The following is a 19,655-nucleotide window of genomic DNA, read 5'->3' on the forward strand; positions in this document are numbered from 1 at the left end:
GCCTGGATCTTGTTTGGGTTAGCTTCTATCCCACGAGCATTTACAATGAAGCCCAGAAATTTTCCGGATGATACCCCAAAGGAGCATTTCTGAGGATTAAGCTTCATGTTATACTTCCGGAGCACGGCAAAACACTCTTCGAGGTCGTCAACATGGTTATCGTTAAGTTGAGACTTGACTAGCATGTCATCAACATAAACCTCCATGTTGTTCCCTATTTGCTCCGAAAACATCATGTTCACGAGCCACTGGTATGTGGCCCCAACATTTTTGAGCCCGAATGGCATGACGTTGTAACAATATAGTCCTTTGTCTGTTATAAAACTCGTATGTTCTTGGTCAGGGGCATGCATGGGAATCTGGTTATATCCAGAATAGGCATCCATGAATGACATCAGTCCATGCCCTGCCGTGGCATCCACGAGCTGGTCAATCCTTGGTAAAGGAAAACAGTCCTTTGGACAAGCCTTGTTGAGGTCCGAATAGTCAAAGCAGGTTCGCCATGTCCTATTTGGCTTCGGGACCAACACCGGATTGGCTACCCAGTCAGGATAAAAAGCATCCCTAATGAATCGATTTGCTTTTAACCTATCGACCTCCTCCTTCAATGCCTTTTTTCTATCGTCATCCAGTTGTCTTCGCTTTTGTTGCTTCAGTGGAAAGCTTTTATCGATATTCAGTGCGTGGCTCACTATGTTCGGACTTATTCCAACCATATCCGAATGTGACCACGCGAAGACATCCTGGTTTTTCTTCAAGAAGCAAATTAATTGCTATTTAGTTTCCTCCTGGAGATGTTTCCTGACCTTTACTGTTTTGGAAGGATCTGACTCTTCGAGCTTGATTTCTTCGAGCTCTTCTAATGGTTCGAGGTCAGTTTTCTCCTACACCCTTGGGTCGATCTCCTCATCTATCTCCAAGACCGTCCCATCTTTGTTTTGAATGATTACGAGTGCCTGTGCACTCGTCTGTCTCTTTCCTCTAAGGGACATGCTGTAGCATTCACTTCAAGCAAACTGGTCTCCCCTCAACATCCCGATGCCACTAGGAGTAGGGAACTTAATGGCCAGATGCCTCACAGACGAGACTGCCCCCAACCCTACTAGGGCGGGTCTTCCGAGCAGCACGTTGTAGGTCGAAGGTAGGTCTACTACCACGAACTCCCTCATCTTGGTTGCTGAGACTGGGTAGTCGCCCAAGGTTACGGGGAGTTCGATGGATCCCATGCAAGCGGTCCCTTCTCCTGAAAAGCAGTACAATGTTGTCGCACATGCTTTCAGGTCGTGAAGAGTGAGTCCCATTTTCTCTAAGGTTGCCTTATAGAGAATGTTAACTGAGCTCCCATTATCTATGAGAACCCGGTGAACTCTCTTATTTGCCAGCTGAAGAGTGATGACCAGTGGATCATGGTGAGGAAATTGAACATGGGACGCGTCGTCCTCAGTAAAGATTATTGGCTGAGATTCTATCTTTTGATTTTTAGGAGCTCTAGGTTCGGGTTCATAAGGAGACCCGTCCCCAGTTTTTAGCTCGTTCACATATCTCTTCTGGGCATTTCTGCCCATTCCCACGAGATAAGGCCCTCCCGAGATGGTTATCACGTCTTCTCCATCGATTGGCGGGGGCCTATCTTCTTCCCTGGCTCGGGAATTGTTGTTTTGTGCAGGTTGTGGCGCAGCTACCCTTTGGCTTGTAGGCGCCTGATTAGTGTTCTGGTTTTGGACATATTGCCTAAAGTAGCCCCTCGAGATCAAACCTTCGATCTCGTCCTTCAACTTTCGGCACTCATCAGTAGTATGCCCAGTGTCCCTATGAAATTGACAATATTTGCTGGAGTCCCTCTTGGACTTTTGATTTCTCATTGGGTCTGGACGTCTAAAGGGGGCCTGGTTTTCATTAGCCAGGTCCGAGACTCATTGAGCTCGGTGTACACTCTGTATACGGAGAAATATCTTTCCCCCTTCTTTTTCTTTCCTCCTTCAGCCTCGGGGTTACTCCCTTCGTTCTTCTTCCTCTTGGAAGGGTTTTCCGCAGCAGGCTTTGAGGCTGGTGGGTCCGCCGATGTTGAGGCAGAGTTTATGTTTATCGTTGTAGTTACGGGTTGGGAGGTCACATTAAGTGTCGACCTCGCTTCCTCTACATTGACAAACCTCTGTGCTCGTTTGTTAAACTCGGTTAGGGACCTCACCAGTTTTCTCTGCATGTCGTCCCAGAGAGCGCTTCCTAGCATTACTCCAGCTTGGATAGCCATTAGATGACCGCTGTCATCCACATTTCGGGCCCGGGAAACTTCTAAGTTAAACCTCGTAAGGTAACTTTTTAATGTCTCGCCTGGCTGCAATCGAACATTAGTCAGAGTTGATGCCTCGGGTCTGACCCCTATCATGGCTCTGAACTGCTTCTTGAAGTCCTTAGACAGCTGATCCCAAGAAGTGATTGAGTGTCTTCTATATTTTTTGAACCAGCTCTTGGCTGGTCCCGTTAGCGATGCCGGAAATAACATACATCTGAGCTCGTAACCTACGTTACTTGCTCTCATTATGGTATTGAATGTACTCAGATGGCTGTACGGGTCGGACTTTCCCTCAAACGTTGGGACGTGAGGGATCCGAAATCCTTGAGGAAAATGGGTATTGGAAATATTGGGAGCGAACGGTTCGAGCTCCTCATCAGAGTCCTCATACCGACCTTGGCCTTGCTCATTTTGCAAAAGTCTGAAGGCCTTCTCCAGCTGATCGATTCTTTCCTGGACCGGGTCCGTGAGAGGTCTTGCCTGAAATTGATTGTCATTGATCACAATTCCAGGCTCGCGCCTCCGCGGGGGATCTTTTCGCCCATTTAGGCGATCCCTCAGGTCCGGGTTTGTCGGGTTAACGTTACCCCGATTCTGATTCAAGTGTTCCTGTAGGTCGGAGCGATTCCTGCGACTCCCAGTATTCTTTCGACCTTGGTCATACATACTGACCGATCTAGTATCTCCCGAGTCGTCACTGGTAAGACTCATCACATGATTATTTCGAGAGGGGTCTCTTTCATGCTGCCTTATTTCTGCAGTGCGAGACCGGGACATTTGACTTCTTGTAGACTGAGCGCCCCTTCACTCCCTGAAGGCTTCTCTGTTCCCTTGCCTCATTCCCGCACGTCTTTCCTCATCATCTCGATCTGGCTGAGCATTATTGCGAGGTGGAGAAGGATATCTTATAGGTGATGGCGGGAAGCGTATGGGTGAAGGTGGTTGCCACCCATTTCGAGGCCTAGATGGCCCGGAGTTTGCCCGAGATGGGTTGGTTGGATTCTGCGTGTTACCAGGGATTTGAGTCTAAGCCTCTGCAGTGGTTCGGTTATTCCCAGTTCCCGCTGGTACTTCCGCAGTTGAATTAACCGGAGCCTTAGCTCGGGTACTCCTCTGGGGTCTCGAGGGAGCGGATGGCTCTGCTGGTGCCGGAGGCTGTTTTGGCCTTCTCGTGACAGCATTTTTTCGTGGACGCCCACGAGGCCTGTGGGGAGGAACATGCACGTCCCTCGGAGGAGGGGCTTGGTTTTCACGCGGAGGTGGTAACTGGGCTGCCTGAGCCTCCGCGGCTATCCTAGCCAACTCCTCATTCCGTTTGTTGGCTTCGGCCAATTGTTGTTTCAGCTGCCGGCTTTCAAGTTCCACAATGGGAACGTACTGCTCAGGGTTGTAGTACATATCCTCATCCCTTGGAGGTGCTGGCGGTCCCCGAGAATCAGAGGACTCGCTTCTTTCTTCATTATCCTGGTTTACCATTGGCTGCTTCCCAGGGCGTCTCGGATAGTTTTCTTCAGGAATGTTTTGATCATTTGCGGCCATAACTTGTTTAGGGACTGAATGCTTAAGGCTCTCAATGAAAGCACCAAACTGTTGACGTCATTTTTCGTCAACAGTGAATATAGAGCACGTAAAAAATAAATAGTTATAGCCAGAAAAAATACAATAAAGCAAGAAGGATTTTTTACATGGTTCAGCAGTTAACTCTGCCTAGTCCACGAGTCTTTGTTATTAGAACTTTAAGATATTTCTGGAAATTCTTCAGAGATGAATTCCCCAGAATTTCTCCCAAGATCACAAAATTTTCCCTCCTTTTCAAAGGTACACGACTTCTCTATTTATAGAGGAAGTCTCAGAATACTATCCCACACGTCTCTGGGAATTTCCCCTTTACATCAATAAATTAAATGGCTTTAAAAGCCTGTAACTCCTATATACAAGGAAACGTCCCCTGAAGACCAAGGGGTGTATAACTGAATAATAAATATCCCTTTATTATAGGGAAGTTACAACAATAAATGTAGACTGCGTCTCTTCAAGTGACTCATTAAGATGTTCGAAGTTAGCAATCTACCTCGTCAGTGCTGTGCCAGCCCAGGTCTCTTAGTGACTTTCGAGTTGTAATATTTTCCCGAGATCATGTGGTTTCGAGCTTATACTTATGTCAGGCTCGGAACTCCTGATCTGAGGCCACCCGAGAATAGACGTACTCCGATGTCTGTCTTTCGAGCTTGTGAGGACTTCGAGGCTACCATCTTCGAGGTTACCCACCTGCTTTGTAGGTTCGATGCCTAGGTTGTGGACACAGATTCTAGACATTGCGAGCTCACACCTGACGAATCCAGCTTTCGAGATCACAATTCTCAAGACTCAAAATCTGGGTATAACAACTACGTCTCATGATAATCTCCCAATTAATTAAGTACAAGAGTTTAAATATATATAGACAAGTAATGCAAAAACGTATAAGATGATATATACATAGACACAAGGAATATTTTTTCAGTAAAGAATATTTTATGCTATATTGAACATCACCGCATGTATTAATATAGTAGATATATATACATATTATTGCAATTTCTTGATAGAAAAATGGTGGCTTAGTGGAAGAAGACAGTACTGAAGTGAAGACTTGATTCGTGTGTGCAAAGTTTGTGCTTCTTGGCAATTTCAGTACCACAAATACAAAAGCTCCTGTATCAATTCCTGTTTGAGTTAATTCCAAACCAAGCAAACAAACAAAAACTACCAGTTTTGTGAAAATATCTGCTCTAAACAAAAAATGTATGAAAATATCTAATTTCTATTGAATATTTGAAAATATTTTTCAATATAAATGCAACCTCTTTTCGTACGTTGGTTTGAAAAAAAAAAAAATACTATAAATATAATAATAATGCAAAAAAAAAAAATCTCCTTAAACTTAAGTGTTGAAACATCTCATCACCATTTTTTAATATTCTGTCCAAAACTATCGACTTAATTTTTTTTATATGTTATAAAATACAAAAAATATTGAAAAAGTAAAAAATCTCATCTTTTTCTTTTTCGAAATTTGACTGATTAGACACAAATTGACTTATATTAGTTTAGCTTTGATAGTCATTCCAATAAATCTGGTTGACAGCTGAGGGTTAATTAATTTGTTCAGAGGAAAGAAATCAATATTATAACATGACATTATATGTTATAACTTAACTTCTAGAGGCAGCTTTTGGCAGATCCACTCTTCTATTTTTTGTACCTGCAAATACATAATTCGTTAAAATTATTTTACTATTATTTTGCTTGATATTTGTCATGTTTTTTTAGAGTGAATTTGTTGCTAATGTTAATGCACTTTGAATATGTATTTTTGAGGCCACATCTGTGGAGAAAAAAATCGAGTTGCAGATTGTTTAGGGAAATTTCAATTTGTATGTTGATAAATGTTATAATTTAAAAAAAAATATGCTAGGTATATTAAATATTTTAAAATAATATTATTTTTTAGTATTTTATCCAAAATACTCTTACTATTTCCCTTCTCACTTTTCACTTCTCATTTCTCTCTTATCTCTTCTCTCTTCCCTCTCTCTCTCTCTCTCTTATTTCACTCTCTCTCACCTCACAGCACCACCAACACTACCACCACACTAAATATTGTATTTCGAACGGATCTGGGCATGATTTTTTAGTTTTTTTTTTGCGATTTTTTCAGATCTGAAACTCTGAAATCTGCAGAAAATCGACCTTGCTCGATGGTCGTTTGATGGTGCTCGATGCCAGCTTGATGGGACCTTCAAAATCATGATTTTTCATGAAAAAATTACTTTTCTCGATGGTGCTTCGATGGTAGCTCGATAGTGGCTCGATGGTACTCGATGCAATTCTTGCAAGAGAAATAATTTTTCACTCGGGTATCTGTTTGGGGTGATTTTTTTTTATTTTGGGTATTTTTTCAAGATCTACACGTTTGACATGTTCATATGCACATTTGTGAAGTGTAACACTTGTAAAAAATACAAAAGTGCAAACATACCTCATGTTTAAGACATCATTTTGTATATTTTTAAGTTTTAAACTTCCCAAATGTGCATATGAGTATGTTAAACGTGTAGATCTTGAAAAAATACCCAAAATAAAAAAAAACATCACCCCAAACGAACTCCTGAGTAAAATATTATGTCTCTTGTAAGAATCACATCGAGCATCATCGAGCACCATCGAGCCATAATCGAACCACCATCGAGCAAAGTCGTTTTTTCATGAACAATCTCGATTTTGAAGGCCCCATCGAGCTGGCATCGAACACTATCGAGCAATCATTTGCTGGGGCCTTCAAGATCAAGATTTTCATGAAAAAATGACTTTGCTCGATGGTGGTTCGATTATGGCTCGATGGCGCTCGATGCGATTCTTGCAAGAGACATAATTTTTCACTCGGGTGTCCGTTTGGGGTGATTTTTTTTTTATTTTGGGTATTTTTTAAATATCTACACATTTGACATGCTCATATACACATTTGAGAAGTTTAAAACTTGAAAATATACCAAAAGATGTCTTAAACATGACATATGTTTGCAATTTTGTATTTTTTACAAGTGTTACACTTCACAAATGTGCATATGAACATGTCAAGCGTGTAGATCTTAAAAAAATACCCAAATTAAAAAAAATCAACCCAAACAGATACCCGAGTGAAAAATTATGCCTCTTGCAAGAATCGCATCGAGCACTATTGAGCCACTATCAAGCTACCATTGAACCACTATCGAGAAAAATCATTTTTTCATGAAAAATCATGATTTTGAAGGTCCCATCGAGCTGGTATCAAGCACCATCGAGCTGGTATCGAGCACCATCGAGCAAGGTCGATTTTCTATAGATTTCAGAGTTTCAAATCTAAAAAAAAATATCGCAAAAAAAACTCAAAAATCATGCCCAGATCTATTCGAAATACAATATTTAGTGTGGTGGTGGTGTTGTGAGGTGAGAGAGAGTGAAATAAGAGACAGAGAGAAGAGATAAATAAGAAGTGAAAAGTGATGAGAAAATGGTAAGAACATTTTGGGTAAAGTATCAAAAAGTAGCATTATTTTAAAATCTTTAATATGCCTAGCATTTTTTTTTTAATTATAGCCTTTATCAATCATACAAAATGAAATTTCCCATTGTATATAGCATCTAAAAGTTTAAATATTATCAACAATTAATACATGCTAATAATGATAATCTTAGATTGTTTATTAATGACGATGGTTGTGGCAAGTCTTTCTTGAATTTATTGTAATGATTATAATTTTTTTATTTAATAATATATTGTTGGAATAAATGTAGAAGGAGAAACCAACATGGTTGGAATGTCCTAACTCCTGTCATGTGTGGCACCACCAATAAACTTACACAAATAAAAATGGTATACTAAGGGCATGTTTGGTAACCATTAAAAAAATAATTTTTTATTTTTTTAATTAAAAATATGAAATTATGGTTAGGAAACACATTCGATAATACAATTTTGTTTTTATTTTTTTAATTTAAAATCAAAATTAATTAAATTTTGAAAACATTATTTTGAAGCTTTTAAAAAACATCAAAATGTATTTCGTCTCTCGTCTTCCTCACCTTCGTCAAGTAATGGCTTCTTCTTCACCTTCCTCAATAAACTGAGATTCACCTTCCTCAATCAACGGAGCCCAGGGCGATTTCTATTATTAAGGTATGATTTTCTGTCATTTTTAATTTTAGGTCTGTGCCATTGAAATTGTGGTTGTATTTCTCTTATTTCCTCCCACCCAGTGCCGAAACCATTGCCCCCAACTTGTTCCTTACCATCTCATCTTGTTTCTCATGACCTCCATGGATCTCACTCGCCCCCAACTCGAAGCTTCTCGTCAAAACCTCAAACCCCAAATCATCTTCTTTGATTTCACCCATTGGCGACGTTGTGACTTATTTTTTTCTCCTTATCCTTACTTTTAAGTACTATGAACTCAAAGCAAAGAATCCCAAAACTTTACTCTAAAAAATTCAATGGTTGTATTATCTGTTTCTCTATTATATAAAGGAGAATACATGCCTTTATTTTTAAAGTTTGAACCCTTCTGTCTTTGTGTTTTTCGAAGAAGAAATGGAAAAAAAATCTTTTAGTCATATACTATATCCTGTAGAGCATCAATAGTATTAGTCACTAGTTAAAATCTTGTTATAAAGAAAGTATATATACATACATATAAGATAAATAAAGAAAAAATAAGAAAATTTTCTAAATTTATGTATCGATTTTGTGGTTTCTAATCCATTTATGGTATTAATTTGGTTTCAAATTTGATTGTTTCAGATTGATTGGCTTAGTGGATTGGTGGCTTTGAGTGTTTCAGACAGTTTGGCTTGGTGACTTTGAGGTATATTATTATAAATTATGTTGATTAAATTCCCACTAATCTGAGTTGTGGTTTTCATCAGAGGCTTTGAGTTGTTTTTCCTTGTTCTAATATGTTTGATGTATTGCATTGTCCTTAGTTGTTGAGTTGTGATTCATTACCTTTCACTATCTTTTTTTGTCACTTTTAAGTTTATTACATTTCTGTATTGACTTTACGTTTCTATATATATTTGTTCTAAATATTGGGGGTGCTCTTCTGTTGAGACTACATGTGATATTGAACGAGACTTCTGTGTAAACTTGAACTTGTATTGTGTTTGTGCTACCATTTCTACATTATTAATTTTACATGCCTGTTGTTTTTTCTATTACAATGCTCATGTTTTTCTTTTCATAGTAGAGTAGACTCTGTTTTGGCATAGTTAACTTGTAATTGGTAGCTCTTATTTTAAAATTAGACAGTATAGTGGTGGGGTTAGCCTCATTTTTTTGCATTGAAAATTTGAGCGAAATTTCATATCTTAATGCTTATAAATAGAAAACAATTCTCTGGTCTGAAGTCTATCTAACTCTCTCTATATATATATGTATATATGTGTATGCATATATGTAACAAAAAGGCTCTGGCTCAAGCTCAATATTAGCAGTGAAATATTGCACATTTCTTTATATACTATATTGTATGCATTAAGAATGGGAGTATAATATACTTTAGTTCCATATAGCATAAAACTAACAAGTACTCATCTAAACTATCAAGTTTAGTAACATAAAATTTAGTTTGTTCTGATTGATAGGATATAGGCCAGTAATAACAAAATATTATTAACTACATCAAATCTAAATTTGGTTTGTTCTGATATAAATAGGATAGCCATGCATGACATGTAAGAATCTTCTATCTGGCTGCTTCTTCCTCATTTATTCCTTATCTATCATCCCAAGAACAGTAAGGCATGATGAATAATTGAATGGGTTGCAGTCTCTCCTTTAACTAAATTTGGGTCCATTTACTTCTCTTACTTGTTATTGGAAGATAAAAGACTTTCAATATTTGACCACACAATGCATGCTTCTCATGAAATGAAAAGGAGTGATGATAAAAATCCATATTTTACTTGCTGTCTCTGTCAAAAGTCTTTGGAGATTAAAGAGATGCGTAAAATAGTTAAAGGGTATACACACACATATATATATATATATATTGCATATGTATAACTTATAATGACTCATCATGACTCATGATATATACACTACATCTGTACATGCATCATTATGAGTTCTTTGAGTATAGTTCTTCTGTTGACTAGCTAGCTAGTGGTAATCCTAGAGAGTTTTATTAAGAAGCTGATTAGTAAATGTCAATATATATTTCAACTGCATATTGCACAGTAATTAGAATTATAATTGTAATTTCTACTTGCACTATCTAATCACAAAAAGCATTTTATTGTCTGAATGGTCCAACAGGCCCAATGTTTTGTCTTGTATATGAATCATTATTATTTTGTCTTGTATTATTAAAATAAAAAAGAGCATGATTACTTGTATAGGATAATAAGTAGTAAGGACAAAAGGCAGGAAAGAAGAGTATATGAGATAGAGCTAACTTATTTTCTTCCCATAATTCTTTTGCTGTCGCGTAACTTTTCCATAGATAAGATCTTTCTCTCAGTTGTTGGTTTGTATATTAATTTTCATCCAACCATCAATGATGTCTGCTTATTTTATTTTATGGTTTGATTTTGACTTTGAGTGTTTATATATTGAATGTAAAATTTTTAAAAAAAATTCTACTATCAGGATAAAATGTCTTTAAACGTTGCTTGGTTCAACAAGGATAATTTACTGGACGATTCAGATAATGAGTTTGGAGAGATTTTGCTATATTTTGCTTGTGAGGAATATAATCAATTATATCTATCTAAGCAACCTTGTAGAAATTCAGCTCTTTCAGGCCATGAATACGTTATGGAAGTGTTGCACGACCATTGGAGTAGGTGTTATGATTTGTTCAGAATGAACAAAGATGTTTTCAAACTATTTTGTGCTATTCTAAAGGAAAAAAATATTGAAGAACTCACAATATCTGTCTGTTGAAGAACAAGTGGGTATGTTCTTATTTGTGATTGGCCATAATGAACGACATCATGTGGTTGCTGAACGATTTCAGCACTCCATCTCAACCACATCTAATTATTTTAGGAAGGTTTTGAAGGCAATATGTCGTCTATCCAAAGAACTAATTACTCTACCTTCATTTGATGTAACTCCTCCACAAATTCGATTCAATCGAAGATACTATCCATTTTTTAAGCTACAAAAATTTGAATTATTTTTTTTCCTTTCTTGTCAATATTTAATAAAAAAAAATATAATAATTTATTTTATATTTTAGAATTGTGGTGGAGCTATAGATGGGACTCATATTTCTACACATGTTCCAATTGATGAACAAATACCATATCGAGGCCGAAAAGTGGATACAACTCAGAATGTTATGTGTGTATGTTCATTTGACATGAAGTTCACATACGTTGTTCCTGGATGAGAAAGATCAACTAATGATGCACGAATTCTTCTAGAATGTGCCACAAACTCAGATTATGGATTTCCAATGCCGCCCCAAGGTAAGTATTTATCAAACTTATTATGTTGATTGACATTATTTTATATTAAATATCTATAAGTAAAAACTAACATGAATTATCATTGGATCAAGAAAATATTATCTTGTTGATTCTGGCTATACAAACATGCATGGTTTTCTTTCACCATATCGAGGGGAAATGTATCATTTGGGCCAGTACACAGATCTTAATCCCATAGGAAAAAAAGAGCTTTTCAATTATCGACACTCTTACTTGAGAAATATCATTGAGCGGTGTTTCGGCGTGTTGAAGGCTCGCTTTCCAATCCTAAAGCAAATGCCTTCATATGATCTAAGAATACAAAAGTACATTGTCATTGCTTGCTGTGAGATTCACAATTTTATAAGGACAAATGTAGCAGCAGATGTATATTTTGATGGAGGTGAAGGAAATTCTGAAGTACATGCCACTACTTTACAAAGCACGGATGAAACTTTGACTGATAGTGTAGAGTTCAGTATTTCTAGGACTCATATACGTGAAATGACTCATGTTCGTGATGAAATTGCTGATCATATATGGAAAGCTAGTTGACGATAGTGAGATTGAGTAAATACATTAGTTGATTGTTAAGACTCGTTAAATACTTTAAGTTTAGGCAATTATCAGTTCATACATTTTTATTTTACTATATAGACTTTATTGATTTTGTGTTATCTCATGGATAGATATTAAGTTATGAAAATTGAGATTACTTGGATATTATTAATATGATCTTTTTTTACTATAATTTTCTTATTTTTTATTTTAAAATAATAGATAGTGGTCACAAAAAATATTTTTATTTTTTAGTTTAGAAAATGAAAATAAAATATAAAAAAAATGTTTAAACATTTTTTTTATTTTTTAAACAAAAAATAAAAATAAAAGTTACCAAACACATTTTTATTTTTATTTAAAAAAAAAACAGAAAACAAAACTGGTTACCAAACGCATTTTTATTTTATAAAAATAAAAAAATAAAAAATATATATTTTTATTTTTGAGTTTAAAAAGTTAAAAAATAAAAATTTTACCAAACGCAAACTAAATTTTTACACAAAGCACTAAAACCATATGAAGAGAAGTATAATTTCCAAAAAAACTATTCTAAAAAGTGACCCCATTTAAAACAACAATGGTACCAGTACACCAGTCATTTCAGAGTACGCAATTAAATGAAAAGAATAAACAAAACTTGTGCATGCTAGCAACAAAATATATTTTATATATATCTCTTATGTATAAAAAATGTGTAGATAACGAAAATTATTGGTTTTAACGGTTTGTTTTCTTAACTTTAACGGAATATACTTTTAAAACTAATTAAAGATAAATATTTATTAATTATATTAATATAACAAACAGTATAAAATATCATTATTATAATAATATATAATACAAAATTAAATATTTAACAATTATATTAATATAAATTTAAATTATATAAAATATTATTGTGATAATAATATATAATCCTATTTTTTTTTACTAATTATATTAATATGAATTCAAATATTATTATTATAATAATATTTAATACTTATATTAATATAATTTTAAATATTATAAAATTTTATAATAATAATAATATATAATCTTAAATTTTATTAAAAAAATTATATATATTTTAAAAAATCATAAACAATATTTTGGTTTAATTTTCATTTAATATTTTTATGTCATTATTTTATATATAATGTTATTTATTTAATTGAAATTTATATGACAATGATACAAATTTAATAAAAATGATTAATAAATTCTATAAATAAAACTAAAGAAATGTACATCGCACATTATTTCGTATCTAATATATATATATATGGGGGCACTCTTAATGGTTACTACCTATGTTTGATTACTTTAATATTAACTATTGGGTTAAAATCAATGGTCCATATTTATAATTGTTAATTAATATTTCTAAAAATAAATTTTGACTTTTTTAAACTTTTGGAAGGGCTGCCTAATGACATGACGGTCACATATTTATTAATTAAATAATAAAAAAAATCTTATTTAATATTCATTCTCCATTCTTTTTTCATTCTTGATTAATTCATTTTAACAATTCTATGAGAAAAAAATCATTTTGAAATTAATGGGAATAATTAATGTGACAATTATCTTTCTAACTAATATTTATTGCCTAATTAAACTAAAAAATTTGAAAGTATTGATTTATATATTTTATTTATTTATTTTCATCATCATTATAATCATTCCTCATCAAAAACTTGTTTAGTGATTTGTGATAACCATTCATGGGTAATAATCATTGAGAAGTCTTCTCTCTCTCTATATATATAATATATATATACTAGGTGAAAACAACGTGCAATACAAGATTGCTTAATTTTAAAGTTGTAAACATGCTTATTCAAACATGTATTTTTTTAATTATCATATAAATTTTAAATAAAAAAACAATATCCTAAAAATATATAAAATATGTTTAATATTGTTACACTCAGATTTCGAGATAAGAGGTTATGACCCCGAAAACTGGGCTCGTCAGGCGTGAGCTCGAAATGTATGAGAACATCATATGGTCCAACCATAAAGCCTCTGAAGTAAAACAACGACCTCGAAGATGTGTAACCTCGAATATTCTCTGAGCTCGCGACGGGCAATGGCACGCCACTTGGATATATGTTTTACCGATTGCCTTCAAGCAAGATGGTTTGAGCTCAGAAAGAACAAGCTCGGGTGTGATAGCCTCGACAGGACCCATATTCCGAGCGTAGCATGAAGTTGGGTGACAAGTTTGTGATTGACCCATAAGTCGTAATAGACTCAATGCCGATTGTTGATCTCGAAGACCTGATGAATCACCTGGGATAGACCATTACGTATGAACATATTTATTGTTGTGTAATCCCAATATTCAAGGGATATCATTTAATTTGTTATCCGTTCCCGATACGCATGGGACATTTTCGTGAATATTGAAGATAATGCATTTAATATCATTATTTCAATTGATATACATAATATCTTCTCGAAATATGTGGGAGTAAATTCTGCAACCTTCTCTATAAATAGAGAAAGAATCACCACTTGTAAAGGACCGATTTCTGATTTCTGGAGAGAAAGCTCTGGGTAATTCATCTCTGAAGAATTTCCAGAAAACTCCAAATCTTAATAACATAGAATTGTGGACTAGGCAGAATTAACTGCTGAACCACGTAAAAATTCTCTTGTTTCTCTTTAATTGTTTAATTGCTCTACAATTCAAGTTGGCGAAAAACGGCATTAACAGTTTGGTGCTTTCATTGAGAGCATTAACCAATACGTCTGTGAGTCTAGTCATAAAAGCCTCCCTGAATCAACAATGGCCACGAATGATCCCAATGTTCCTGAGGAGGAAATTTTAGATGAAGCTGACTACCCCCGACACCATGGAAAGCAGCCTATGGTGAATTCGGACCTTGATGAGAGGAGTGGTTCATTCGAATCTCAAGGACCACCGGTACCCAGGGACTACGAGGACATGTATTATAATCTTGAACGATATGTCCCGATAGTGGAGCTCAAAAATCGTCAACTGCGAAAGCAGTTGGCAGAGGCCAAGAAACGTAATGAGGACCTGGCCAGACTAGCTGGTGAGGCACAGACAGCTCAGGCCCCACCTCCGCTAGAGGCTCAAGCTCCGCCTCCGCGGGATGTTCATGTTCCACCACGTAGGCCTCGTGGGCGACTGCGCAAAAACGCTGCCACCCGGAGAACGAAGCAACCTCCGCTGCCAGTAGAACAACCTGCTCCATCAAGGCCCCGGAGAAGTAACCGGGTTAGAGCTCCTGCCAACTCAACTGCGGAGGTACTGGACGGGGTAGGGAATAACTAAGCCCCCACGGAGGCTCGGACCCAAAATCCTGGTAACGCGCAGTGCGTTCCTGAACCAGTTCGAGCAACCTCGGGGCCTTCTAGGCCTCGTGATGGATGTCAGCCACCATCACCTATAAGGCACCCACCATCGCCAATAAGGTATCCCTCACCAACTCGGAGAAACACACAACCGACTCAGGGTGATAGGGAAAGGCGAGCTGGGCAAAGACGTGGAAATGGGGAGACCGCTAAGGAGCATAGAGGTACCCAACCCACGAGAAGCCAAATGTCTCGGTCTCACACTATTGAAACGAGGCAACCGGCAAGGAACCCATCTCGCAACAACCGCGCAACGAGCCATGTCAATGAAGGCTCGGGAGACACTAGATTGGTCAGTGTGTATGACCAGGGATGCAGAAATACTGGGAATCGAAGGGATCACTAAGATTTACAAGAACACCTGAACCATAATCAGGGTAATGATAACCCCTCGAATCTAGATCTGAGGGATCATCTCAATCGACGCAAGAACCCTGTGCTGAGGCGCAAAACTGGGGTTGTGATCAACGATAACCAGTTCCCACTGCTTCAAGTCAGAACCCCTGTGGATCCAGTCCAAGAAAGGATTGAACAACTGGAAAGAGCATTCAGGCTCTTACAAAATGAACGAGGTCGGGACCGGGACGAAGAGTTCGACGAAGAACTCGAGCCCTTTGCCCCTCATATTTCCAGCACCCCGTTTCCTCGGGGATTCCGAATTCCTCATGTCCCACCATTTGATGGGAATTCTGATCCATACAATCATTTGAGTACATTCAACACAATTATGTGAGCGAGTAATGTGGGCTATGAGCTCAGATGCATGCTGTTTCCAGCCTCGCTCACAGGGCCGACAAAAAACTGGTTTGAGAAGTATAAGAGACATTCGATCGCTTCTTGGGATCACTTGTCTAGAGATTTCAAGAAGCAATTCAAAGCCATGGTCGGAATTAGGCCCAATACGTCTGCCTTGACCAATGTCCGACAACAGCCGAATGAAACATTGAAAAGTTACCTCACAAGGTTTAATTTGGAAGTCACCCGAGCTCGTGATGTAGACGACAGTGGCCATTTAATTGTTGTCCAAGCCAGATTAATGCCTGGAAGTCCTCTTTGGGAGGACATGCAGAGGAAGCCCGTAAGGTCCTTAACCGATTTCAATCGACGAGCTCAGAGGTTTGTTAATGTAGAAGAAGCGAGGTCAGCATTGAATATGACCTCTCAGCCCATAACTACAACAATAAACGCAAGCTCTGCCTCGACCTCGGTCGATCCTACGACCTCAAAACCCCCTGGGGACAACCCTTCTAAAAGGAAGAAGAATGAAGGGAATAATCCCGAGGCAGAAGGGGGAAAGAAGAAGAAAGGTGAAAGATATTTCTCCGTATACAAGGTGTATACCGAGCTCAATGAGTCTCGAGAGAATATCTACCTGGCTAATGAAAACCAGGTCCCTTTCAGACGTCTAGACCCCATGAGAAACCAGAAAGTGAAAAGAGACTCCAACAAGTACTGCAGATTCCATAGAGATATCGAACATACAACCGATGAATGTAGGCAATTAAAAGATGAGATCGAAGGCCTGATCTCGAGAGGATATTTTAGGCAATATGTTAGAAATCAAAACCCCAATTAGGCTTCTACCAGCCAGAGGGCAGCACCACCACCACCTGCCCAGAACAGCAACTCCCGAGCAAGGCAGGACGAACGACCCCCTCCAATTGATGGAGAAGATGTCATAACCATCTCGGGGGGACCACATATTGCAGGATTGGGCAGGAACGCCCAGAAATGATATGTGAATGAGCTAAAAACTGGTGACGGGACTCCTTACGAACCCGAACCCAGAGCACCAAAACAGCAAAGGGTTGAATCTCAACCCATAACTTTTACTGAGGATGATGCGTCTCATGTACAATTCCCTCACAATGACCCATTGATCACCCTTCAGCTCGGGAATAAGAGGGTACACCGAGTCCTGGTTGATAATGGGAGCTCAGTGAATATCCTCTACAAGGCCACCTTAGAAAAGATGGGACTCACGCTTCGTGACCTTAAGGCCTGTGCAATTACGTTGTATGGCTTTTCAGGAAAAGGGATTGCCTGTGTGGGATCCATTGAACTCCCCGTAACCTTGGGAGACTACCCGGTCTCGACGACCAAGATGATGGAATTCGTAGTAGTCGATCTACCATCGACCTACAACATACTGCTCGGGAGACCCGCACTAGTAGGGATGGGGGTAGTTTCGTTTGTAAGGCATTTGGCCATCAAGTTCCCAACTTCTAGTGGCATCGGGACACTAAAAGGAGACCAGATTGCAGGGAGGGAATGTTATAACATTTCTGTTAGAGGAAAGAAACAGGCAGGTACACAAACACTTGCCATAATTTAGAATAAGGATGGGACCGTCTTCGAGATAGACGAATAAATTGATCCAAGAATAGAGAAAATAGCTGATCTCGAGCTGTTAGAAGAGCTTGAAGAAGTAGACCCCCCGAAAACAGTGAAGGTAGGGAAAAATCTTCCGGAAGAAGCGAAATAACAATTAATTCGCTTTTTGAAGAAGAACCAGGATGTTTTCACGTGGTCACATTCCGACATGGTAGGGATAAGCCCGAATGTGATAAGCCACGCTCTTAATATCGACAAGAGCTTCCCCCTAAAGCAGCAAAAACAAAGACTCCTGGACGACGACAGGAAGAAGGCCCTGAAGGAAGAGGTCGACAGGTTAAAGGAAAATCGATTCATACGAGATACCTTTTACCCGGATTGGGTCACTAACCCGGTGCTAGTTCCAAAACCTAAAGGAACATGGCGAATCTATATTGATTACTCAGACCTCAATAAAGCATGTCCTAAGGACTGCTTCCCCCTACCTCGGATTGACCAGCTCGTAGACGCCACAGCTGGGCATGGACTTATGTCGTTCATGGACGCTTATTCTGGATATAACAAGATTGCCATGCATGCCCCAGACCAAGAGCATACAAGTTTTGTGACAGATAAATGACTATATTGCTACAATGTTATGTCGTTAGGGCTCAAGAATGCTGGAGCCATATACCAATGGCTCGTAAACATGATGTTCTCCGAACAAATAGGTAATAACATGGAAGTTTATGTTGATGATATGTTAGTTAAATCTAAACATAACAATAACCATGTGGACGACCTCGAAGAGTGTTTTACCGTGTTATGGAAGTACAACATGAAGCTCAAACCCCCAGAAATGCTCTTTTGGAGTATCATCGGGGAAGTTTCTAGGTTTCATTGTAAATGCCCGGGGAATAGAGGCTAATCCTGACAAGATCCAAGCGTTAATTGACATGCCCTCACCTCGAAAGCATAAGGATGTCAAGAGTTTGACTGAATGGATGGTGGCATTAAGTAGGTTTATCTCGAAATCTACGGACCGATGTCTTCCATTTTTCAACCTTTTGATAGGAAGCAAAAAATTCGAATTGACAGAGGAATGCGAGCTAGCATTTCAGGAGCTCAAAAAGCACCTCGCGGAACCACCTATCTTGTCAAAACCTGTCACAGGAGAAATTTTGTACCTATATCTCGCTACAACCAAGCACGCCATTAGCGCTGTGCTCATCCGAGAAGAGCAGAAGGTGCAAAAGCCAGTATACTATGTCAGCAAAAGGTTACTGGGGGCAGAATCGAGATACCCTTTAATGGAGAAGTTGGCTTTCAACCTAATCCACTCATCTCAAAAGCTCCGACCTTACTTCCAAGCGCACCCCATCCATGTGCTGACCGACCAACCACTACGACAAGTCCTATCCAAGCCAGAAGCCTCGAGCCGATTACTATAATGGGCTGTTGAGCTCGGGCAATTCGAGATCACTTATCATTCGAGGACAACCATAAGAGGACAGGCCCTGGCAGACTTCATAGTGGAATGCACTGGAGTGACTGATGACGAAGTTATAACCCCAGCCTGCAAACTGTGGAAACTTTATGTCGATGGGTCATCCAACAAAAATGGATCGAGGGCAGAAATAATACTGATCACACCAACTAGGAGTCGATTTCATTCTGCTTTGAGATTTGACTTCGAAGCGTCAAATAACGAGGCTGAATACGAAGCTCTACTGGCAGGACTTCGAATAGCCAAGGAACTCAAGGCTAAGGCGATACATTGCTACAATGACTCTCAGTTGGTGGTCAACCAAATCATAGGGGAATACTAGGCTCGTTGGACAAGAATGGCTGCATATCTAGAAAAAGCAAAGGCAGCACTAGAACATTTCAAATTTTACACGATAGAATAGGTTCCCCGAGAGCACAATTGAATGAAGATGCTCTAGCCATGCTCGCCACATCGGCCGAGGTTGACGAGCTGAATGTTGTGCCAATCGAACATCTATTGACACCCAGAATAAGTGAGCCTGAACAAGAGGATGTCTGCATGATTAACTCCGAGCCGACCTGGATGACCTCGATATTTGAGTACCTTAAAACCGACATTCTCCCAAGAGAACAG

At 38.2% G+C, this 19,655-nt stretch overlaps 1 long non-coding RNA gene across 1 annotated transcript; it reads left to right on the forward strand.

Moving 5' to 3' along the window:
* Positions 1-7,862: 7,862 nt before the first annotated feature.
* Positions 7,863-11,928, forward strand: LOC133833911 (uncharacterized). The gene is made up of 3 exons (XR_009893205.1): positions 7,863-7,994; positions 8,616-8,679; positions 11,059-11,928. It is a non-coding gene; the product is annotated as an uncharacterized LOC133833911 (long non-coding RNA).
* Positions 11,929-19,655: the final 7,727 nt, after the last annotated feature.

The sequence above is a fragment of the Humulus lupulus genome, chromosome 5 (assembly GCF_963169125.1).
Source record: "Humulus lupulus chromosome 5, drHumLupu1.1, whole genome shotgun sequence".
NCBI lineage: Eukaryota > Viridiplantae > Streptophyta > Magnoliopsida > Rosales > Cannabaceae > Humulus > Humulus lupulus.